This window comes from Callospermophilus lateralis, unplaced genomic scaffold (genome assembly GCF_048772815.1).
Source record: "Callospermophilus lateralis isolate mCalLat2 unplaced genomic scaffold, mCalLat2.hap1 Scaffold_45, whole genome shotgun sequence".
Taxonomy (NCBI): Eukaryota; Metazoa; Chordata; class Mammalia; order Rodentia; family Sciuridae; genus Callospermophilus; species Callospermophilus lateralis.
Window position 1 is genome coordinate 6,067,562 of NW_027514398.1, and position 18,787 is coordinate 6,086,348.

An 18,787-nucleotide genomic window follows, 5' to 3' on the forward strand; every position below is an offset into this window, starting at 1 on the left:
TTAATGAGGTCTTCTTGTAGTAAGAATACAAACTTATAAAGCTTAAAGGTATGCTTTCTCATAGAAGTGACATCTAGGTCACATCATTTAAAATTTGCTAGTAGCCACATTAAAATAATTAAAATGGGTAAAATTAATTTTAAAATATTTTACCCAATCTAACAATAATATTATTTGAACATGCAATCAATATGAAATTTGAGATTTCACCTGAATCTAAATTCAGAATAGCCACCAATGCCTAGTGGATATTGTAAGGGAGAGTGAAGACAAGAAACAGTTACCTATACATGAAAAACTTTTGTTTTGGTACTGTGGGTTGAACCCAGGAATGCTTATCAACTGAGCCATATCACCAGCAATTGTAAATTTTAATTTTGAGACAGGGCCTCACTAAATTCCTGAGGATGGTCTTAAGATTGTGGACCTCCTGCCTCAGTCTTCATACTCTATCACCTTTCCCAGTACTCACTTAGTCATTGTATATAGCAGTATATAATAATCACTAATTTTTGGAGCAAATTTTCCTTTTTATTTCTTTTTTTTAAAGAGAGAGGGCGGAGAGAATTTTAATATTTATTTTTCAGTTTTTGGCGGACACAACATAGTTGTTTGTATGTGGTGCTGAGGATCCAACCATACTCCCAGAATTTCAGCCTCGCGGAAACACACTGCGATCCTTCTCCAAAATTAAAACTCTGCTGCAAATATAAACTCTTGATTCAAATATAATCTGCATCCCCGGGACAAAGCGCCCACACCCACAAGTGCCTGGTAGGTGGGGAGAGGTCTTGGGGGAAGGGGAAGCGCCAACCCCCTGCAGCACAGGGCCATGGGACAGGCCGGCCTGCAGGTGGGTTTGGATCAGGTGGCGCACCCTGCCCGCCAGGACCCGCGCCAGGACCCCTCCACATCCTCCATGCCCCTTTCCCCTCCCCACAGCGTGGTGTCCTCCGAAGAGGCGCCAGGACGGGGTCAGAGGACATGGTCTTCCCAAGCCTGCAAGCCGTGCCCAACATTAATGACCCCTAAGTCCCACCACCACTAGCCCACGTGTGTGGGCGGAGAATCCCTGTCCACCCGCTGGGCCAGGACCCCCCCACGGCCTGCAGGCCCCCTCACCCTCCCCAGGTGCTGTGGCCTCTGAGGAGGGTCCGGAGCTCTGGGAGAGGGCAAAGTCATGAACCGACAAGCCGTGCCCACTGTACTGACCCCTCAGTCTTGCCACCACTCCCCAGGTACCTGGTCCTCCGGCCTAGACCTGGCTCCTCAGCCTCGGCTTCCACCTCGGGCCACCGGGGCCCCTCTCACAGTTTTTGTATTCTTCTACCCAGTAAAAGCTGTGCACACAGCAGCGTTTATTGGCCAAGACACAGAGGTCCTCTGGTCAATCATAGTTGCAGGGCTAGAGTGCTCAAGGGAATTGGGGGGAGGGGCATAGCAGGGCACCTGCTCATTTGGCTCCTCACAGTGGAGGCAATGGGATTCCATCAGCTCCGAATTGTTGGGACACTTGTCTGGATGAAACCTGGGAAGACCCTGGGATGGGAGCTAGGACAAGGCTGCCTTGCCCCAGCTCACCCATTCTCTCCAGAAGGCGTTCAACAGACTCAGCTGAAGCCAGGGTTTTGGGCTTCCTGAGGGCCCAAATTTCGTTCCGGACCGCCTCAGGGCATAACCCCAACTCTCCAGTTCCTTCTCTCAGTGGCCCATGCTCACTCCTTGGCTGTGTGAAGTTCCCATGCTAAGAAGTTTCTATTTGTGAACATCCACAACCAGTTTGATATAGAAATAGTTCCCATTTCACAGATAAAGAGACTAAAATAAGATTTGAAGTCCCTTTGCAAATTAGGCAGGTTACTGGAATTCAAATGCACCCATACAGAATTTCAAGGCTGTGGTTCTCAACCATGCAGGCGGTTTTTGTATTGAAACAGTCTCCTGTGGCTGGTCTCTGTCACTTTTCCTCACAAGCTGTCTGATGGACAATGTTTGAGTGGTGTGTTGGTCTCTTCAAAACTAACTGCCTCCTCCCCTACCAGCTGGCTCTTTCTCCTGTCTTTAAATCTCACCATGCCTACATATCACCTCTAGTGCTACTATTTCTCTGCACAAAATAAAACACTCTTCACTAGTTTCTGATCAATTTCTGGAGTGTCAGAACCTCAGCTAAACTTTCAAGAACCGAAGTGAGGTTGAAGGCTTTCTGGCCATGTCTCTGTGCTCTTTCCAGTACATACCCACTTTGACTTCAACCCACTTGTATCAAACACAGCTACATATACTTCCCCATTTTCTTCATCATATCACCTTGATATGGGTCTGTCCTACTCCATCTCTACCTGGTGCAATCCTATCCATGCCTCATGCCGCACCCACTTAGTTGTTATTCTGCCTCATAATTTTCATGATTTGTTTTCCTGTTCCCTGATTTCTCCCAGTACCAGAGGCCCTGATCAAATTTTACCTAGTTTTATTTTATATGAGTCCCAGTCGGAACTCTTCTCCCTAACAAGAATGTAACCTTGATGAGGACAAGATTTGTCTCACTCGTTATTATTGTGGTGCCTAATAAATTGCCTCATTAACTTAATGCACCCATGCAATGAATACATCTTGATACGAGTTCATAAAGGTTTGCAACAGTTGGTAGTCTTCCCCATCATTTAGACAAGTGCATCTGAATTAGCCTCATGGGTCATGTTTACATGTTAAGATCACAGCTTCCCACTCAGTTTTATGATTTTCTTTATCATCTGCAACCATCCTTTCTTCTCTCAGTCTCATTTCCATTGAGAGGCTCTTTTTCTCCCCAACCCTCTATTTTTTTCATGTTTTTTCTTCTCACTTGATTTCATTTCTTGACCCTTTCCTTCTTCCTTCCTGTGATGAACCTCCTCTTAAAGCCCTTCTAGGAGATTTCACTTCCATCTCATTTAGCGTATTTACTAAGTACCAGTGTCATAGCCATGCTGTGTTGGGCAGATATCCTAAGATTTATTATATAAGAATAGGATATAGATACTATTTTTAAAAGAACATACAAAAAACTCTGTTTTAGCAAATCAACCCAAGAAGAACTCATAAGGGAGTAAGAGGTTCACAGCACTACTCATGATGCCTGGCATCTTACGACCCATCTTAGGGTACAGATGACCATTTAGGCCAAATAGTCAGGAGATGGGGTTCTAGTTTCAACTTCCCCTATAACATTCTCTAAGAACTTCAGCCCCTCTCAGGTGTCGGTTTCTCCATCAGTAAAATTCAGAATTGGGGTTAGGTCAATAGTCCCCAAGGTATTTTCCAAAGAACACAAATTTTGCAGAAATTTAACAGATGTCATGCAAAAATGGGGTAGGGATTGTTCCATGTCCAAAATCTTGGGAAAACCTCTTTCAACAAAGGTAAAACTTTCTTTTCCCCTAACTCTTCACAATACCTTTATTAAACTATGCACCTTAAGACTCTTGGGGGACAAGGTAGGAAACAATGTGTTGACCGGTAATTCGTCTTTTAATTATAGAAATTATTTCCAGAAGCCATTTCTGTGCATATTGGAGACAATAAAGACAGATATATCAGAAGATGTTGAACAAGGAATAATCTACAAACCTATTTCTCCTTTCTAAAGCCTTATTGAAACTAACAACTTAGAAAATCTTAATGCATCCAAGATATGGGAGGAACAAAGGAAGAAAAAACTTTCTAAAACTGAGTAAACCAGTTTGAAAAACATATTTTTGTGTAGAAGAATTTTGCAGGTGACACTGAATTTTAAGTAGGAATCTTGGAGAATAAGGTTATTCTCAAATATAGAAGAATTAACAAAAAAATAAGAGGAAAATATATAAAAATACACCTAGAAATGTCATTTTTTCTAAAGAAATCTTAGCCAAATGAATATATAATAGGAGAGATTAATTTAATTGACTTTAAACTTAATTACATGGGCTAATTTAAAATGCAATGTCAGTCCAAATTTTGATGTGTTAAACTGATTTTTCAATGGTTCTGTTGAAAGTCAAAAGGAAACAAAATTAGTTTGCACCATTAATTTGGCAATTTGGGGGTAAAATTTATTTGTTTAGCAGAGATACACAAAGCAATGTCGTGAAACATCCTCAAAAACGTGTTCCAAGTGGAAAACATGCATGTATATTTATATATGTATGTATTCCAATAGAAGCATATATGTGCATTATATATGTGTGTGAAAATGTGTTTGTACACATACAGATGTTATGGACATGCACTGGGACTTAAGAGGTTAAGCAGCTTATAATTTGAAATGGTGATTTTAAAACACTTTAAAGCATAAAAAGGTACCTATGTCAATAGGAAGGAAAAGACACAGAGTCTAGGGTATGCAAACTGCTATTCTCTTTGGTTGTTGAGTCAATATGTAGGCAAAGCTTTTGTGTGAAACATTGTGCAAACATGTAACAAAGTGATTACTCCTTGGTTTGCCTTTGGAATGGTGCTATTGTCAGGGTTCAGAGAACAGATTCTACCCATCCAGGGTTCTTTTATGAGTCTTAATTATGAACCCCTGAGGAACTCAGTGGAGCCTGGGGTTACTGGAGATGATGTCTTTCTTGGCATATTTATCATCTACAAATCATCTGCTATAAATATACCTCAGCAGGCTCATCATCAGGCCAGCTCAGGAACCTGTGATTTATGAAGGTTACAGGAAACAGTGTGAAGGCTGAAACACTTTATTAAGGGTAGCTTTCTTTTCTGACACTGCCCTGCACTCTACTTGAATAGAAATGATCCCAAGAATGAGTGCTCTTTTCCATTTAGAATTAAGCTTTTTAAAATTCTCTTTGGATGTTATTCTTACATCACTGAGTTTTGACAATTAAGAATTTCTAAGAAACATCAAAATCACTATGTTAAAGGATAATGTGAGAAACCACTAAATGTAAAATAGAAGCATATTTAAATCTTCCTTTTCTTTCATTTTTTTAAAGTGCAAACTGTGCAAAGCATTTTTCTCAATTTTTATTACAAATCTATCATTAATCTGTATTTTTCTCTGGATAAAATAACAGAACTGACCAAAATGTTTTGGAGATACCATGATTCCAACCTCTGGAAGTTGAAATAAATAAAATGTGTACCTTCTTTGTATTGCTGAATGTTCTTTGTTTTTTTAAGAAAAATGTGTTTGTTTTACAGAGTTTGCCCTGAACATATAAACCATATTTTCTTTGCACATTTGTTTCAATGAATTAAAATTGTTTTAATGAACCAAAAATGACACAAAACAAAAATGCCACACAAGTTTCTCTCACTGGTGATTTGTTCCTGCAAATACTCTTAAAGCCAGCTAGGGAATGATTAACGTTTCCCTTACAGGGTTTTTCTTTAAACACTTATCCTAGAAAAGAAAGCCTTGAAGAGGGTCATTCTATTAACATGTATTAAGAAGCAAAGGGCCAGTTTTAATATTTCAAACCACTATGTTGTTTTCACTCAGCTGTTTTCACTCTAACATTTAAATAAAATATCTTTCTCTTGGTTACACAATCGCCCCAGGGGAGAGGAATAAAAGCAGAATAACAATGCATAAGAGTGAGGAGACAAAATGATGGTTAATTGCTTTATTCAACTTTACCTGTGGCTGAAGCAACTCACCCTTAAAAAGACTACACACTTGAAATGAATTACTCTTAATTGTCTCCTCCCACACATCACTGCACTATTTGAGCACTTGTTTTGCAAACCACCAACTGAGTCTACTAGCAGAGACATAGTAAGGAGCCCAATGATATTTTTGCAGCCCATATTTGAAGCTAGTTCAGCAAATATTTCAAGAGCCTACAGTTTAGGAGGCTAAATAAATAAATAATAAAATATGGGGCGGGGCAGTGGAAATTTATCTTTTCCTTCCCTGTTACATGGAGAATCAGGTCCTTCTCTTGGTTTTCCCGGGTTTCTTCCCACTTGTTCCCCAAGCTTGTTACTAGGGGAAACTTCAAAAAGAAAAAGATACATTAAGACCACAAAACAAAAGTTTAGATGTCACAACCGTGATCCCATTGCCATGCAGAAATCAATGCAAGATTACCAACCTAGGTCGCTTCACTACAGTCCCTACATAACCTGTACCGAACCTGAAAAAATTAGATGTTAATTGCGTCCATGCTGAGAAAAACTACTATTTCCAGGCCAAGACCCACAACAATGGAAGCTGATATATAGCTCCTTCTGCGCGGCCTGGATCAATTCTGAATCCTGATGCTGAAATGACAGCTCTCTCACTGCATAAGGTATGTGCTGAAAGGGAGAAAGAGAAGGATGGTCAAGTCCAGCGTTTACTTCCCACCCTTCAGAGTCGCCTTCCCATTCACCATAGGACCCCCACCCCACCCGACCCCCGCCTCACAGAGTTTCTCTTACAGCTGCCAGCCTGAGCGTAGGAACCAAGCATACAAAACCTTCCCAGAATCAGAAACTACCACTTTTGGCACATGCCTGGGTTTGAGTAGTGGTGACCTGCAGGCACACCTCGGACTTGGCTGGATCTCCATGGCGCACTCCTCCAGCAAGCTCCCTCTCTCTCCCCCTCGCCCCTCTCTCTTTGCCTGCCCTCTCCCTCTCTCCCTCTCTCCTGCCCACCCCCTCTCTCTCTTTGCCCACCCCCTCTCTCTCTCGCCTGCCCCTCTCCCTCCAGCCCCTCTCCCTCTCTCTCCTGCTCGCTCCTCTTGCTCTCTTTGCCCACCACTCTCTCTCTCCCGCCCGCCCTTAGGGCCCTTCCTCTTCTCCCACCCAGCTGCTCTCCTCACGTGCTCTCACACACACCCGCCCTCTGGAGACAGAGCTCCTAGAAGGTTCCCCAACCGCGCGGTACACAAGGAGCCTCAGGCCAGCGTTTCAGCGCACAGAACGAGTGCTGGCAGCGGGTGCGCACGCCCAGGAGCACGCAGGGGGACATCTTGCGGGCGCGAGCTTGGGGACGGGCACCTCTCTAGCGCGTACCCCGGGGAGATGGAGCGCAGCTCGCCAGCACGCACAGCCAATACAGAGCTTTACCGCCTCTCAACATCTCTCACCTCCCTCCTCCCTCCTCGCTGAGAATTCAAACAGCTTTCTGATATCATCAGCCAAAGATATTTTCCCCACCTCTCCTTAGTCACATTTTGCCCATCAGTACTTATGGGAGGTGGGTGGGAGGAGGTAGAGAGAGGAAAGAGAAAAAAGCATATGCTTGAGGAGCCTTCACATCCAACCAGGAGTACTCCTGTAATAAACCCACCGCTCCAAGAAATCTGCCTTAGCAGCTGCCGCTGCCGCCGCCGCCGCCGCCGCCGCCGCCGCCGCCGCCACCACCACAGGTCTCAGTGCTTTCTTTGCTTTTTGGCTAATCATTTTGTTGGGGGATAGATTTGGTAAAGCAAATCTTTGTTCTTAATCCACTTTCATCATTTTTTTTTTTTTGTGTGTGTGTGTGTGTTTATTTGTTGAGAGATTTATATCTGTGCACAACTGGGAACATATGACTTAATGATTTAAAAAAGCGAGGGTAGACTTAGGCCTTAGTCCAGCCTTAGACAGTATGCTACATAATTGAAACAGAAACATCAACAGCCAGTGTCACCCTGAGAAAAGCAAGATTGGGACCATATATATGATACCCTAACTAGACTTTCTATTGTACTTTCTATTTTAATTTACATTGTGCTGTGAAAGGATCTACACATTCATAAGTGCTAACATCAGAGAAAAAGTGATAGTTGTCTATGTTCAGGCAAGGACCTCCATGGGCTTTAACTCCTGGGATCAGGAGAGAGAAGTTAAATCCAAAAGAACTTGGCTTCTGCCTTTATGAGTGTTCAGCAAACAGAGAGCTCCAATCTTGGGTTTTCCCCTGTAAAAATCATAAGACTGCCAATTATTTCCAGAATGAAACTTTTTCATCACTGAATGTACTATCTCTTAATAGCTTCCATTCAATGAAAGAAACTAATTGTCTCACATAAAACAAAACACTTGGCAAAAGAATGGTGAGAGGCTTAGGCTGAAGGACACCAAATATAAAGCCATGTTAAATCCTCAAGCACTGGGAGTAAGCTTACTGAACACATGCAAATCTCCCCTAGATAACAATCCAGTCATTTCTCATTGCTGTACAGGTTTCTCAATGGGCTGCTAAAATCCCAAGCAATAGTGCAGAGAAGGTGTTAAAAATAATACTTGCCTATTAATCCCCCAGAAGGTTTGTAACACACACTCTCTTTGGCTACATGACAGACTGAACTCTATAATCTTTCATCAGGGATTTGATGCACAAGTCAAACAGTGGACAATTTATTTATATGTGGTGTTGAGAAACAAACACAGTGCTTCACACATGCTGGGCAATCGCTCTTCAACTGAACCATCACTCAACACCTTATTGTTTTCTTAAGTCAATGAAATTTGACACAATCAACCAGTCCTTGTACTTTTTTTTTTAGCACATGTGATTCTATTTATTGCCCATTCATTTCATCTGGAATCTAATCTTGGTTTACCTGTTGATTTGTGAGATCAATTTCACAAGGCCTCAGTTGTCACTTCTGCTTTGTATGAAGTTCATTGTTGGAAACCACTCTTATTTGCACTAGTACATAGATCTCAGACCTGAGACTAGAGATCATAGATACAAGATTTTGCTGAAACAACTAAAAAAACCATCTTCATCTTTCTCTCTTTCTGACATATAAGACATATATCAGCATGTGGAAAAATAACCTGATACATTAAGACTGCAAGAAACAATCCTCAAGTTTATATATATTTAACCACTGATCCACATGTTCAGATTTATTTATTTATTTATTTATTTATTTTTATTTTGACCCATAGTCTATAAAAGTTTTTTTACGGTCTCAATAATTTACTAAGTATAGCTTTGGATTTGCAATCTACCTGCATCATCTCCCCATGCTTCTGGTATGACAGGCAAGCACCACCACACCTGGCTCATGTCCACATGTTTATAAAGAACAAACCGTGTGAGTTGTTTGAGAAGAGGTCACAGGGTATTAACTAATAGACATAATAAACCCAGAGAAATAAGAGCCTGGTCATATAGAAGACCCCTGACACCATCTACATGAGTATCACACAAATTTACCAACAACAAAGATCTATTTTAGAGTCACTTTAATACATAACTGTAATCCTAGCAACTTGGGAAATTGAGTTCAGAGGATTGCAAATGAAAGACCTGCTGGGAGACTTCATTTTACTTTCAAATCCCGTCTCTTATGTAACTTTAGTTTACTACTCATATTTTTAACACATTGTGTTCTCAGGGAATATAATCCTATTGCAATTTGCCTGACCTCCTAGGACTTCTTTTGAAATATCTGTGGAAGAATCTATGACACTCTAAATCCAGTATCTTGTAATCCTGCAGAACAAGTACAATGTGTTTAACACCAAGATATGCTGCCCTCTTAAGAAGTAGATAAGTCTCTAGGTATCATGGGTATAGTGGCCTCTGAGTGCTTAGGTAACTGAGCATTGTGAAACAACTCCCAAGGCTTCCCAGCACAAAAAGGGTGACCTAGGGTTCCTTCTCAAAAGAATTTTTACTTTTAATCCCTACAGAGGGATTCAATCCCTAGGAAGAGTGTGGTCAATCCACTGAGATGCCCTCAAGCCAACTTTCTTATTATTTCTGGGTAAGGTACTTAACAGTCTCTCTTTGGTAGCTATAAGTTTTTTAATGACCATCCATATTTTTTTGAGAGAGAGAGAGAGAGAGAGAGAGAAAGTTTTTTAACATTATTTTTTAGTTTTCTGCAGACACAACATCTTATTTTTATGTGGTGCTGAGGATTGAACCCAGCACCGTGCCCATGACAGGTGAGCGCGCTTTCACTTGAGCCATATCCACAGACCCATGACTACCGATATTTTTAGCCTCAGTTTTACTCTGTTTTCTGGCCAAACTCCAAGATTTTAAAATCTTCCTGTTCTCCTTTCTGTTCATGATTATCACAATAATCTTAGCTAAAAGCTGATAGCAATACCCATGTCAACACCTGAATAAAATGCTGCCTTGAAATTTTTTCCACCAAATTAACAAATTCATCTTTTTAAATTCAGCCTCACAAAAATTGTCAAGAAATGGGCAAAATATTAAAAACTTCTTGGCCAGATATAAAATGAATGACATTTTGTCCAATTTCCAAGAGTCTCCCTTCTCCTCTGAAACATCATAAAGGCATTTTTTACCATACTATCATCATTCTGGTCTTCTGAGCTCTGAATAGAATTGCTCACTAAGATCCACATAAAAAATTAACACCTTTTTTTGCAGTTTGCATCTCTAAACTTTTTAAAAATTCCTTGAACAAATCCCCCAAATCTCCTAAATCTTCTGAATTACATGGTCATATTGGTCACAACAATGACCCTACTTCTGGTACCAATTTTGTTTTCAGTCATCTTTTGCACCATTTTGACCAAAGTAACCAATATGAACAATTTTAAAGAAAAACAACTATTTTCAGCCTCATAGTTTCAGAGGTCTTAGTTCAAAAATTACCCACTTAATTACTCAGGTGAAATAGAAAGACATGTCAGAAGAGTGTGATTGATGAAAGCAGCTCAGGAGAAGGAAACAGAAAGGAAAAAGAATTGAGAGGCAGGCAAACATGTGATCCCTAATAATGGGGAAATATGTATATTTTGAAGGCATGCCTTTAAAGAACCACTTCTTCCAGCCTCATTCTACCTGCCTATAGTTACCACTCAGTTAATCCCTATCAGGAGTTTAATGCAATGATTAAATTAAATTTCTCATAACTCAGTAACTCACATATAAATTTTACTACATTGTATCACACATGAGCTTTTGGATGTCATTGCCTACCTAAATTACAACAGTATTTCTAAGGGAAGAGTTTAGTTCTGTGAGTACCTACATAAAAACAATATGAAACAAACAAAACAGAGACATATCAAATAAACAATCTAAGGCTCTAGGAAAGCAAGAACAAATCAAATAAAAAAAACTGCAGAAGAAAGGAAATAATATCAGGTTTGATATTAATGAAGAGAATTAAAAAGCAATATAAATAATTAATGTGAAAAAGAGTTGATTGTTTGAAAAGATAAATAAGACTAATAAACACTTAGCCAAATTAACCAAAACAGAGAGAAGATAAACACAATGTTTTTAAAATTGGAGATGAAAAACCAGGTAACAGGACACATCACTGAAATGCAGAGAATCATTAGGGACTATTTTGAAAATATGTTTCAATAATTTGGAAAATCTTTATAAAAGGATACATTTCTATAAACATACAACCTACCAAAATAGAATCAAGAGCACATAGAAAATATAAACCAAATAAAAAGAAATGAGATTAAATTGGTAATTAAAGGCCTCCCAACAAAACAACAACAACAAAAAAAACCGAGTGTCAGCTGAATTCTACCATAATTTTAAGGAGTTATTACTAATAGTTCTCAAATCACTCAATGAAATGGAAAAAGTGTGTGGAGCATAGAAATTTCCAAAATCATCCTAGGAAGCTACTATAAGCCACATACCTAGGGACATATCAGGAAGATCAGGGTAGTATAGACAAATATATTTTATGAGCATAGATAAAAAAAAATTTTTAATATTTTTTTAGTTGTAGAAGGACACAATATCCTTATTTTATTTACTTATTTTTTAATGTGGTTCTGAGGATCAAACCCAGTGCCTCACATGTGATAAGCAAGCACTCTACCATTGAGCCACAACCCTAACTCCCACAAATTCTTATTAAAATTTTAGCAAATCATTTACAAAATAAATTAAGAGGATTGCACATCATGATTAAGTTGGTTTTGTACCTGTTTTCCCTCTAATTTCAAATTGGCTTATTTTCAAGTGAATTGTCCTGTTGCTGCCTGCTATTATATACTCTCTCACAAACTGTGTTAATTAGCTTTCTGTCTTGGTTACAAAAATACCTGAGAAAAACAACTTAAGGAACGAAAGGTTTATACATTGTTTCTGGATCTGTGTTGAATAAGAGCATCATGGTGAAAGGTGGAGCAAAGCTGCTTACCTCATGGCAGCCAGAAAGAAAGGAAGGGAGGGTGGGGGGAGAAAGAGAGAATGAGCATATAAGAGAACACATAAGAAGGAGGGTCTTAATACAAAATGTATCATTCAAAAGCCTTCCCCAGTGAATTACTTACTCCAGTTAGGCCCCACTTCCTAAAGATTGTTCCACCTCCTTATAGGACCATAGGTTGGCAAACAAGCCTTAGCACATGGCCTTTGCACAAAATTGCATATCTAACTCTCAACAAGGCTAATCAAAACTATATCACTTTGTATCCTGTATGAGTGTCCTCCTTTTTATTCATGGCATTTTTCAGACTACTGCCTCCATCTCAGTGTGGGGCAACCTCTAAATTCCCATATCCCTCGCAAACCCAAGCATACTTTTATCTTAACATTTGTAACAAGTTGTGAAAAATGAATACAGAAGCACTAACTCATTTACCCAAAGAAAAAACAAGTATTTAACAGTTGAAGGTAGTAAATAAAGCCTGATGCCCAGAAGTTTCTTCATCTAAAATGTAGAATTGCTATATCCAAATCGTTCTCCTTTGTAGGAATGGGCAATGTGAAACTAAACTCATGGCTGTCGGATATGTTGAGCAATTTATAGATAATATTGACCACAGGTCACATCTGGTTTCTTTCCCTTGGATTTCTTAACAGCTTAATCTCACTGAAGAATAATTGTGCACATGAGTTTAGTTTCACTATTACTTTGATCCCTGGATTACAACCTCAAGTTACAGTTCTTTGAGGTAAACATCAATTTTGTTGGTGCTCTAAGGGAGTCAAGGTTGGGTTTTGGTGGTGCTCAAGAAAAAAGGCAGAGTTGTTAATCACCCTAAGGAGTAAAAATCTGCTGCTATAATATGGCTTTCATATGTTTAGTACCTTGTTAACATATTGGCAATATGGAAGAACAGGCTTGCTCCAGAGAGCAGTAGACCACTAACTTTTCCAATTACTTCACAGATGACTTAAGCCATAAATTAAAACCCTTTAGGTGAGGCAGAAATAGAGTTTATTTTGAATTTGAAAAAAAAAAAAAACAGAATGTAAAGAAAGATGTTTTGTATATGATGGAAAAAATCAATGCCTGGGATCTACACTACTACATGACTCAGACAGAAGAACTCAAATACTCCAGAGACCAAGAGTCTCTCAAGGAGTACTTCCCCATCTAGGTGGTCAATGAAGCCTTGCTGGAAATCTACCAGGAATTGTGGTGACTTTCCATTGAGCAAGTGACAAATGCTCATGTTTAGAATAAAATTGTTATTGCAAAAATCAAGTGGACTAGTTACCTCCAAGGGATTTAGAAGACTTCCCAGCATATAACAAGAGGTTTTACATATATTGGGGACTGCCATCATCTATTGTGTGAACCACATTTGTTGAATTTAAAATTAACCCCAGAGACGTTTATTATTTGGATAATCTGTTTGCCAGTGCTCTTAAATCTATGATCAATCCCTTCAGTATAGCTAGGAGGTGGCACAAAAATAGTAGGAATTGGAAAATATTTGTAGTCAATTAATCTTGAGTTTGAATGCTTGAATGACATAAACTTATTGACACTGTTTGCTTCTAGTAGAGAACTGATTATCCCTTTACAGAGTTGCTTGTCATTAAAGACAACATATGCAAATTACCCAGCCCAGTTGTCAATCACTGATTAGAATTTCTGTAACGTGTGGCAAATGGACCCCATGATTTTTCATCTAAAACACAAAGGTTTTTGATCTCTTTCTCCCTAGTTGAATTTATAAAACAAAGCCAAAATGTCACAATTACTAGTTCACTTTACTAAATAGACCAAAGGAAATTGTAGCATCTCTCTCATTCACTAACATGTAACTTTGTAGTCCACTGACTGGAAGGGGCTGGGTACATGAGCCATCCAATTGACAAGCACAGGTGTCCTTTTGCATCCAAACTATCCCACAGCTTTATGAATTAGGACTGAATAAAAAAGGCAGGAGGTGAAGTGCAGTTGAACTTAAAAGCTCCATTATGCTGCTACTTAGAACAATAAAGTGTCTGACAAAATAGCCACAATCACATTTAAGATTCTAGACTGCTGTTTAAAGAGTAAATACTGCTGCAGAGCTTAAGAAAGGCACATCATTTTTGGTTTTGTTTTCCCAAAGCAAACTAAATCTAGCTCCAGATCCTCATCCCCAGAGTTTTCAGTAAGTGCCATATCACTGTTTACAAATCCAGTTTTTCAAATACAATCTATACAAATCTTGTAATTGAGGGAATAATTTTGCCATGTGCCTTTTCTGTAGTCTGTATTGGAACATTTACAAGATCTCCTGAAAATCTTTGTGCTCCAGGACCTAGATGTGTCCAGTATGGTAGCCACATGTGGGTGTTGAGCCCTCAATATGAGGCTGGTACAACTGAAGAACTGAATTGAAATATATATATATATATATATATATATATATATATATATATATATTTGAATTATACTAATATATTATATATTATATATAATTGAATTATAATTATATATATTATATAACTGAATTAGACTAATGTATATATATAATTGAATTATACTAATATATTAGAATAATTCAGTTTTCAGCACCACATATTAAAAAATAAAATAAAAAGGTTCTTCTACAATTATAAAAAAGATTCTTAAAAAACTGACTTCACTTATTTTTTTGAAGTTTTAAAAATGTAGTTAGCAGAAAATTAAAGTTATATACATTTATCTCATATTCCTATTTGACAGTACTATCCTAGAGTTTATGAGATGAAAACTTTATCTAACTATTTCTTTCTGACTTAGGTCCAGGCTGATGTTAGATGATAGCCTGTGTACAACTAATAAGTTGCAAGTAATTTCTATGCATAACTAAAATGCAAACCAAAAAGTTTCAATTGTATGGCTCTGTAGGGTATTATATAGTTTTGCAGCTAAATTTGTAGATATTATTCATGTTTTAGTTTTCTAACAATTTAACTAAATTATCTAATGGTTGTACTAAGCAAAATTTTGTTAGAAGTCAAAATTTTGATTATTTATTCTCTTCCAGTTTTCTAGTTTATACTTTAAAGAATAATTAGTCCTACCCCAAGCCTGATGGCTCACACCTGTAATCCCAGCAATTTGGAAGACTGAGGCAGGAGAATCACAAATTCGAGGCCATCTCAGCAATTTAGTGAGGCTCTATCTCAAAACAAAATATAAAAGTGCTGGGGATGTGGCTCAGTACAAAAAAAAGTAGTCCTACTGATCAAATTATACAATTAATGTAAACTTAATTGTGACTCTGTGAACTATTTATGTGTGTATCTGGAAATAAGTTTCATTGAATTGTCTTGCCTTGCTTCCCTAAAATCACAGTTTCAGGAACTGAAAGTACTGATGATGAGTAAAAGCTGTTTTCTTTTTACATTATCTGCTCCTCATGTGTTTATGTTAATAAAGGCAAAGGAACTGTAATAATTTTTTAAATTCCATCCCTAAAGAAAACTTTGCAAAGGTCCTCATACCAGTGCTGACCCCAGAATTGCCTTACTGTGGACAATGTGATATATTGTTCTCTCTACCACATTGTCTAAGGAAGACTCTTACATGTTTTATTTGTGATGTTTTACGAGCTAAAAAAAAAAAAAAAAAACCTGAAGCCATATCATAGATGTGTTACTATTTCCAGGTATGCAGAATTCCATATTTGTAGCCTTCTGGAACACTTGCTTTGCTAACTTCCCCTCCCTTTTTTGTACAATACTAGGGATTGAACCAAGGGACCCTCAATAACTAAGTTATATCCCCAGTTCTTTTAATTTTTACTGTGAAACAAGGTCTTGCCAAGTTGCTGAGGCTGGCCAGGCACTTGCAATTTTCCTGCCTCAGCCTCCTGATTTTGTATCTTGTATTAAAATCTAAATTCCATTTCAGCACACAACAATTTTGGCATAGTTGACAAATAGAACATAAAATAAGTTCAGGCTGTGTGTGTGTGTGTGTGTGTGTGTGTGTGCAAGCGCAGATGTATGCAGACTGGGATTAAACCCAGGGGCACTCTACAACTGAACAAACCTTTTATTTTTTAATGTGAGACAGGGACTTCTTAAGTCACAAAGGCTGAACTCAAACTTGTAGTCCTCCTGCCTCAGTCTCCTGAGTAACTGAATTTAATGTCATGTGCTTCCTGACCAGTTAGGCATCTTTTGTAGGGGTGGGTACTGTTCTTTTCATTTTTGTATTCAGTTGTCTAGAGAAATATTTAAGTGAATATTTACTTCATGATACATTTCCAATTATTCCAGTAATTATCTGAAGCATGAACTAGGCTCAATAGCAAATACTCTCATTTATTTAGAGGAAATGCATAATTCCAAAAATATTTTGGAGATATATTTAACATCAAACATATGCCCTCAAAAGGGACTTGCATACATTAAGCTGCTTCCCTGGGCTCAGCTGGCACCCCATGTCCCCACGGAAGCATCTCACACTCGCCTACTAGCACTCGCTTGGGGCTGGTATAGGCCTCCTGGGCATGCATATGCATGGTCCGTGGCTGTTACTCTATTTTGGGCCATGGATAAGTCCATGAAGTGGAAGATTTATGGGCAAATGAGTTGGGCCAATTCATGCCCCTGTTCATGGCACTATTTATTGAAATTCCTGAGTGTGAAGAAGAGTTATAGCTTCATATTGCAGAACATGCATCACCTTCACAATGATCTATACCTGGACATTATTAATTGCCATCACTTTGCCATTTTCTATAGCAGACCAAAAAAGTACATCAAATTGACATTTCTCCTCATAGGCAATAAACTTGAACATGAGGACTTCTATGCAGATTTCAAACTACTTAATTCAGAAATGGTTTACAGATGATTTTGCAACAAAAATAAGAAATTCGACTGCATTACAAGAATAAGGAGGAGAATTATTCATTTTACTAGCTCTGATAAGAGAAAAGCTACTGCTGCTTTTTTTGCATATGGGATATGGTTCTATATTTGGAAAAAGTCCAGGAAATGCACATAAAATATTAATCAATGGAAATACATCCTCTAATCCTTTCAGAGTTGCTGCCTATGGAGTTTCAACTTTTATATTACTTTCTTGACTGTTCTCATATAATGAAGAAGGCAACACATTATGGCTTCTTAAATTTCAACACATTTGACATTGATAAATACAAACACTATGAAATAGCAAAAAATTGAGATTTAAAATGGAAAATATCAGACCACCTTTTGCAGAATTTATGCAATATACACAACATTCTCCTGATAGTAAGACTCAAAATGTTACTATAAATTATTCATTTTTTAATAATTTATTATTTTTATTATTTTTAACATTTATTACTCAAAATGTTACTCAGAAAATATTATTTTCTGAGTAAAAGGATATATGTTCCTCAACTCTTTGATCACCATGGTTTTTTCCTTGTGGATGATAGCACCCCAATGGATGCCATTGTAAAATAACTTCTGGGTATGTATGAAAATGTGGAAGGTGCCATTTCCATCAACTGTAAAGTCTGCCTTGATCTAATGTCCACTCAAATAGGCCACATCATAAAGCATTATGGGAGGAGAGCAGCTGAGACTATTTCCTGGGTCCAAATCTGTTGACCCAGCTCAGAGATCAGGCCTCAGCAGAAGGATTTGGTCATGAAACAAACCAGTGTCTGGCTGGATAGAGACCATATTCAGCAAAAGATAGGGAGGCAGAAGAATGGAGCACACTAAGCAGCATCAATCTTCACCAGACTTCTCTTAGGTGGTATTTCAACAAGCAGTGTGGAAAATCAAGACAATCAGAAACCTGAACAAGGTAGTGATGGTGACATAATAAATGGAGTTCCACAAGGTGATAGAATTGGGGCATTGAAAAGCTGAATACCATCAAAATCTAACATTATATCACCCATAGTAATTCTTCATTACACACTTCACAGTTTTAAACATTTGAATGTAACTTTATTAAAACAACCAAGTAATCTGCTTTGAGGAAAAGCAGTTTTAGTAGTCCCTCTTTAACAAGGACTAACATTTTTGCATGAAATAAAAAGTTGTGATCAGAACTGAAGAAAGAATCTGGGAATAGAAAACTCTGAAAAGATTTAGAAAAATTTCTTTCAGAACTGCCGCAGTCTGGCTGGACAAGAATAACCGAGCTGCCACAAAACCTTGTAGGTTCAAACAGCAACTACTTTATTTCAACTCTCACTGGCACTGCAGTCATGTTTTTCTGCCAAAGTCACCCACGCAGCCCTTCCAGAGACCCCCCACACCAGAAATCCTGCCTCCGGCACTTCCCCAACCGATGGGAACTCTCCTGGAATCCCCAGGAGAACTCCAAAGTAGCTGGTGCCTCGAGGCATCAAGAGCCGCCCCATTGCCAGATGGTAAAGGTCAAATATACAATACAATCAAGCCAGCATCACAGCAATTATATATAGCTTAACTCAAATCATCATCTAAATTGTTCGCTGGTGTCACCTTTCAAACATTCCCTCAGGCAAATGCTAGGCGTCATTATGACTGACCTGGCTCTCAACACAGAACAAAACAAAATTTCAGATTCTTTAGTTGCTTTACCCCTTAGAAATTTATCTGAACAAGAAAAGATCCACTAGAGTTTCAGTAACTCAGAATCTGAGGTTTGAGCAGTGACATGAAGGGCCTGATTCACTTTTGTCTGAATTAAACCACAAAAACACT

General features: G+C 38.5%; 1 pseudogene; it reads left to right on the forward strand.

The window, feature by feature from the left end:
- The first annotated feature begins 832 nt into the window (after positions 1 to 832).
- The window catches only part of LOC143388933 (semaphorin-4C-like), a 37,809-nt pseudogene continuing 19,854 nt past the window's right edge, over positions 833 to 18,787 (forward strand).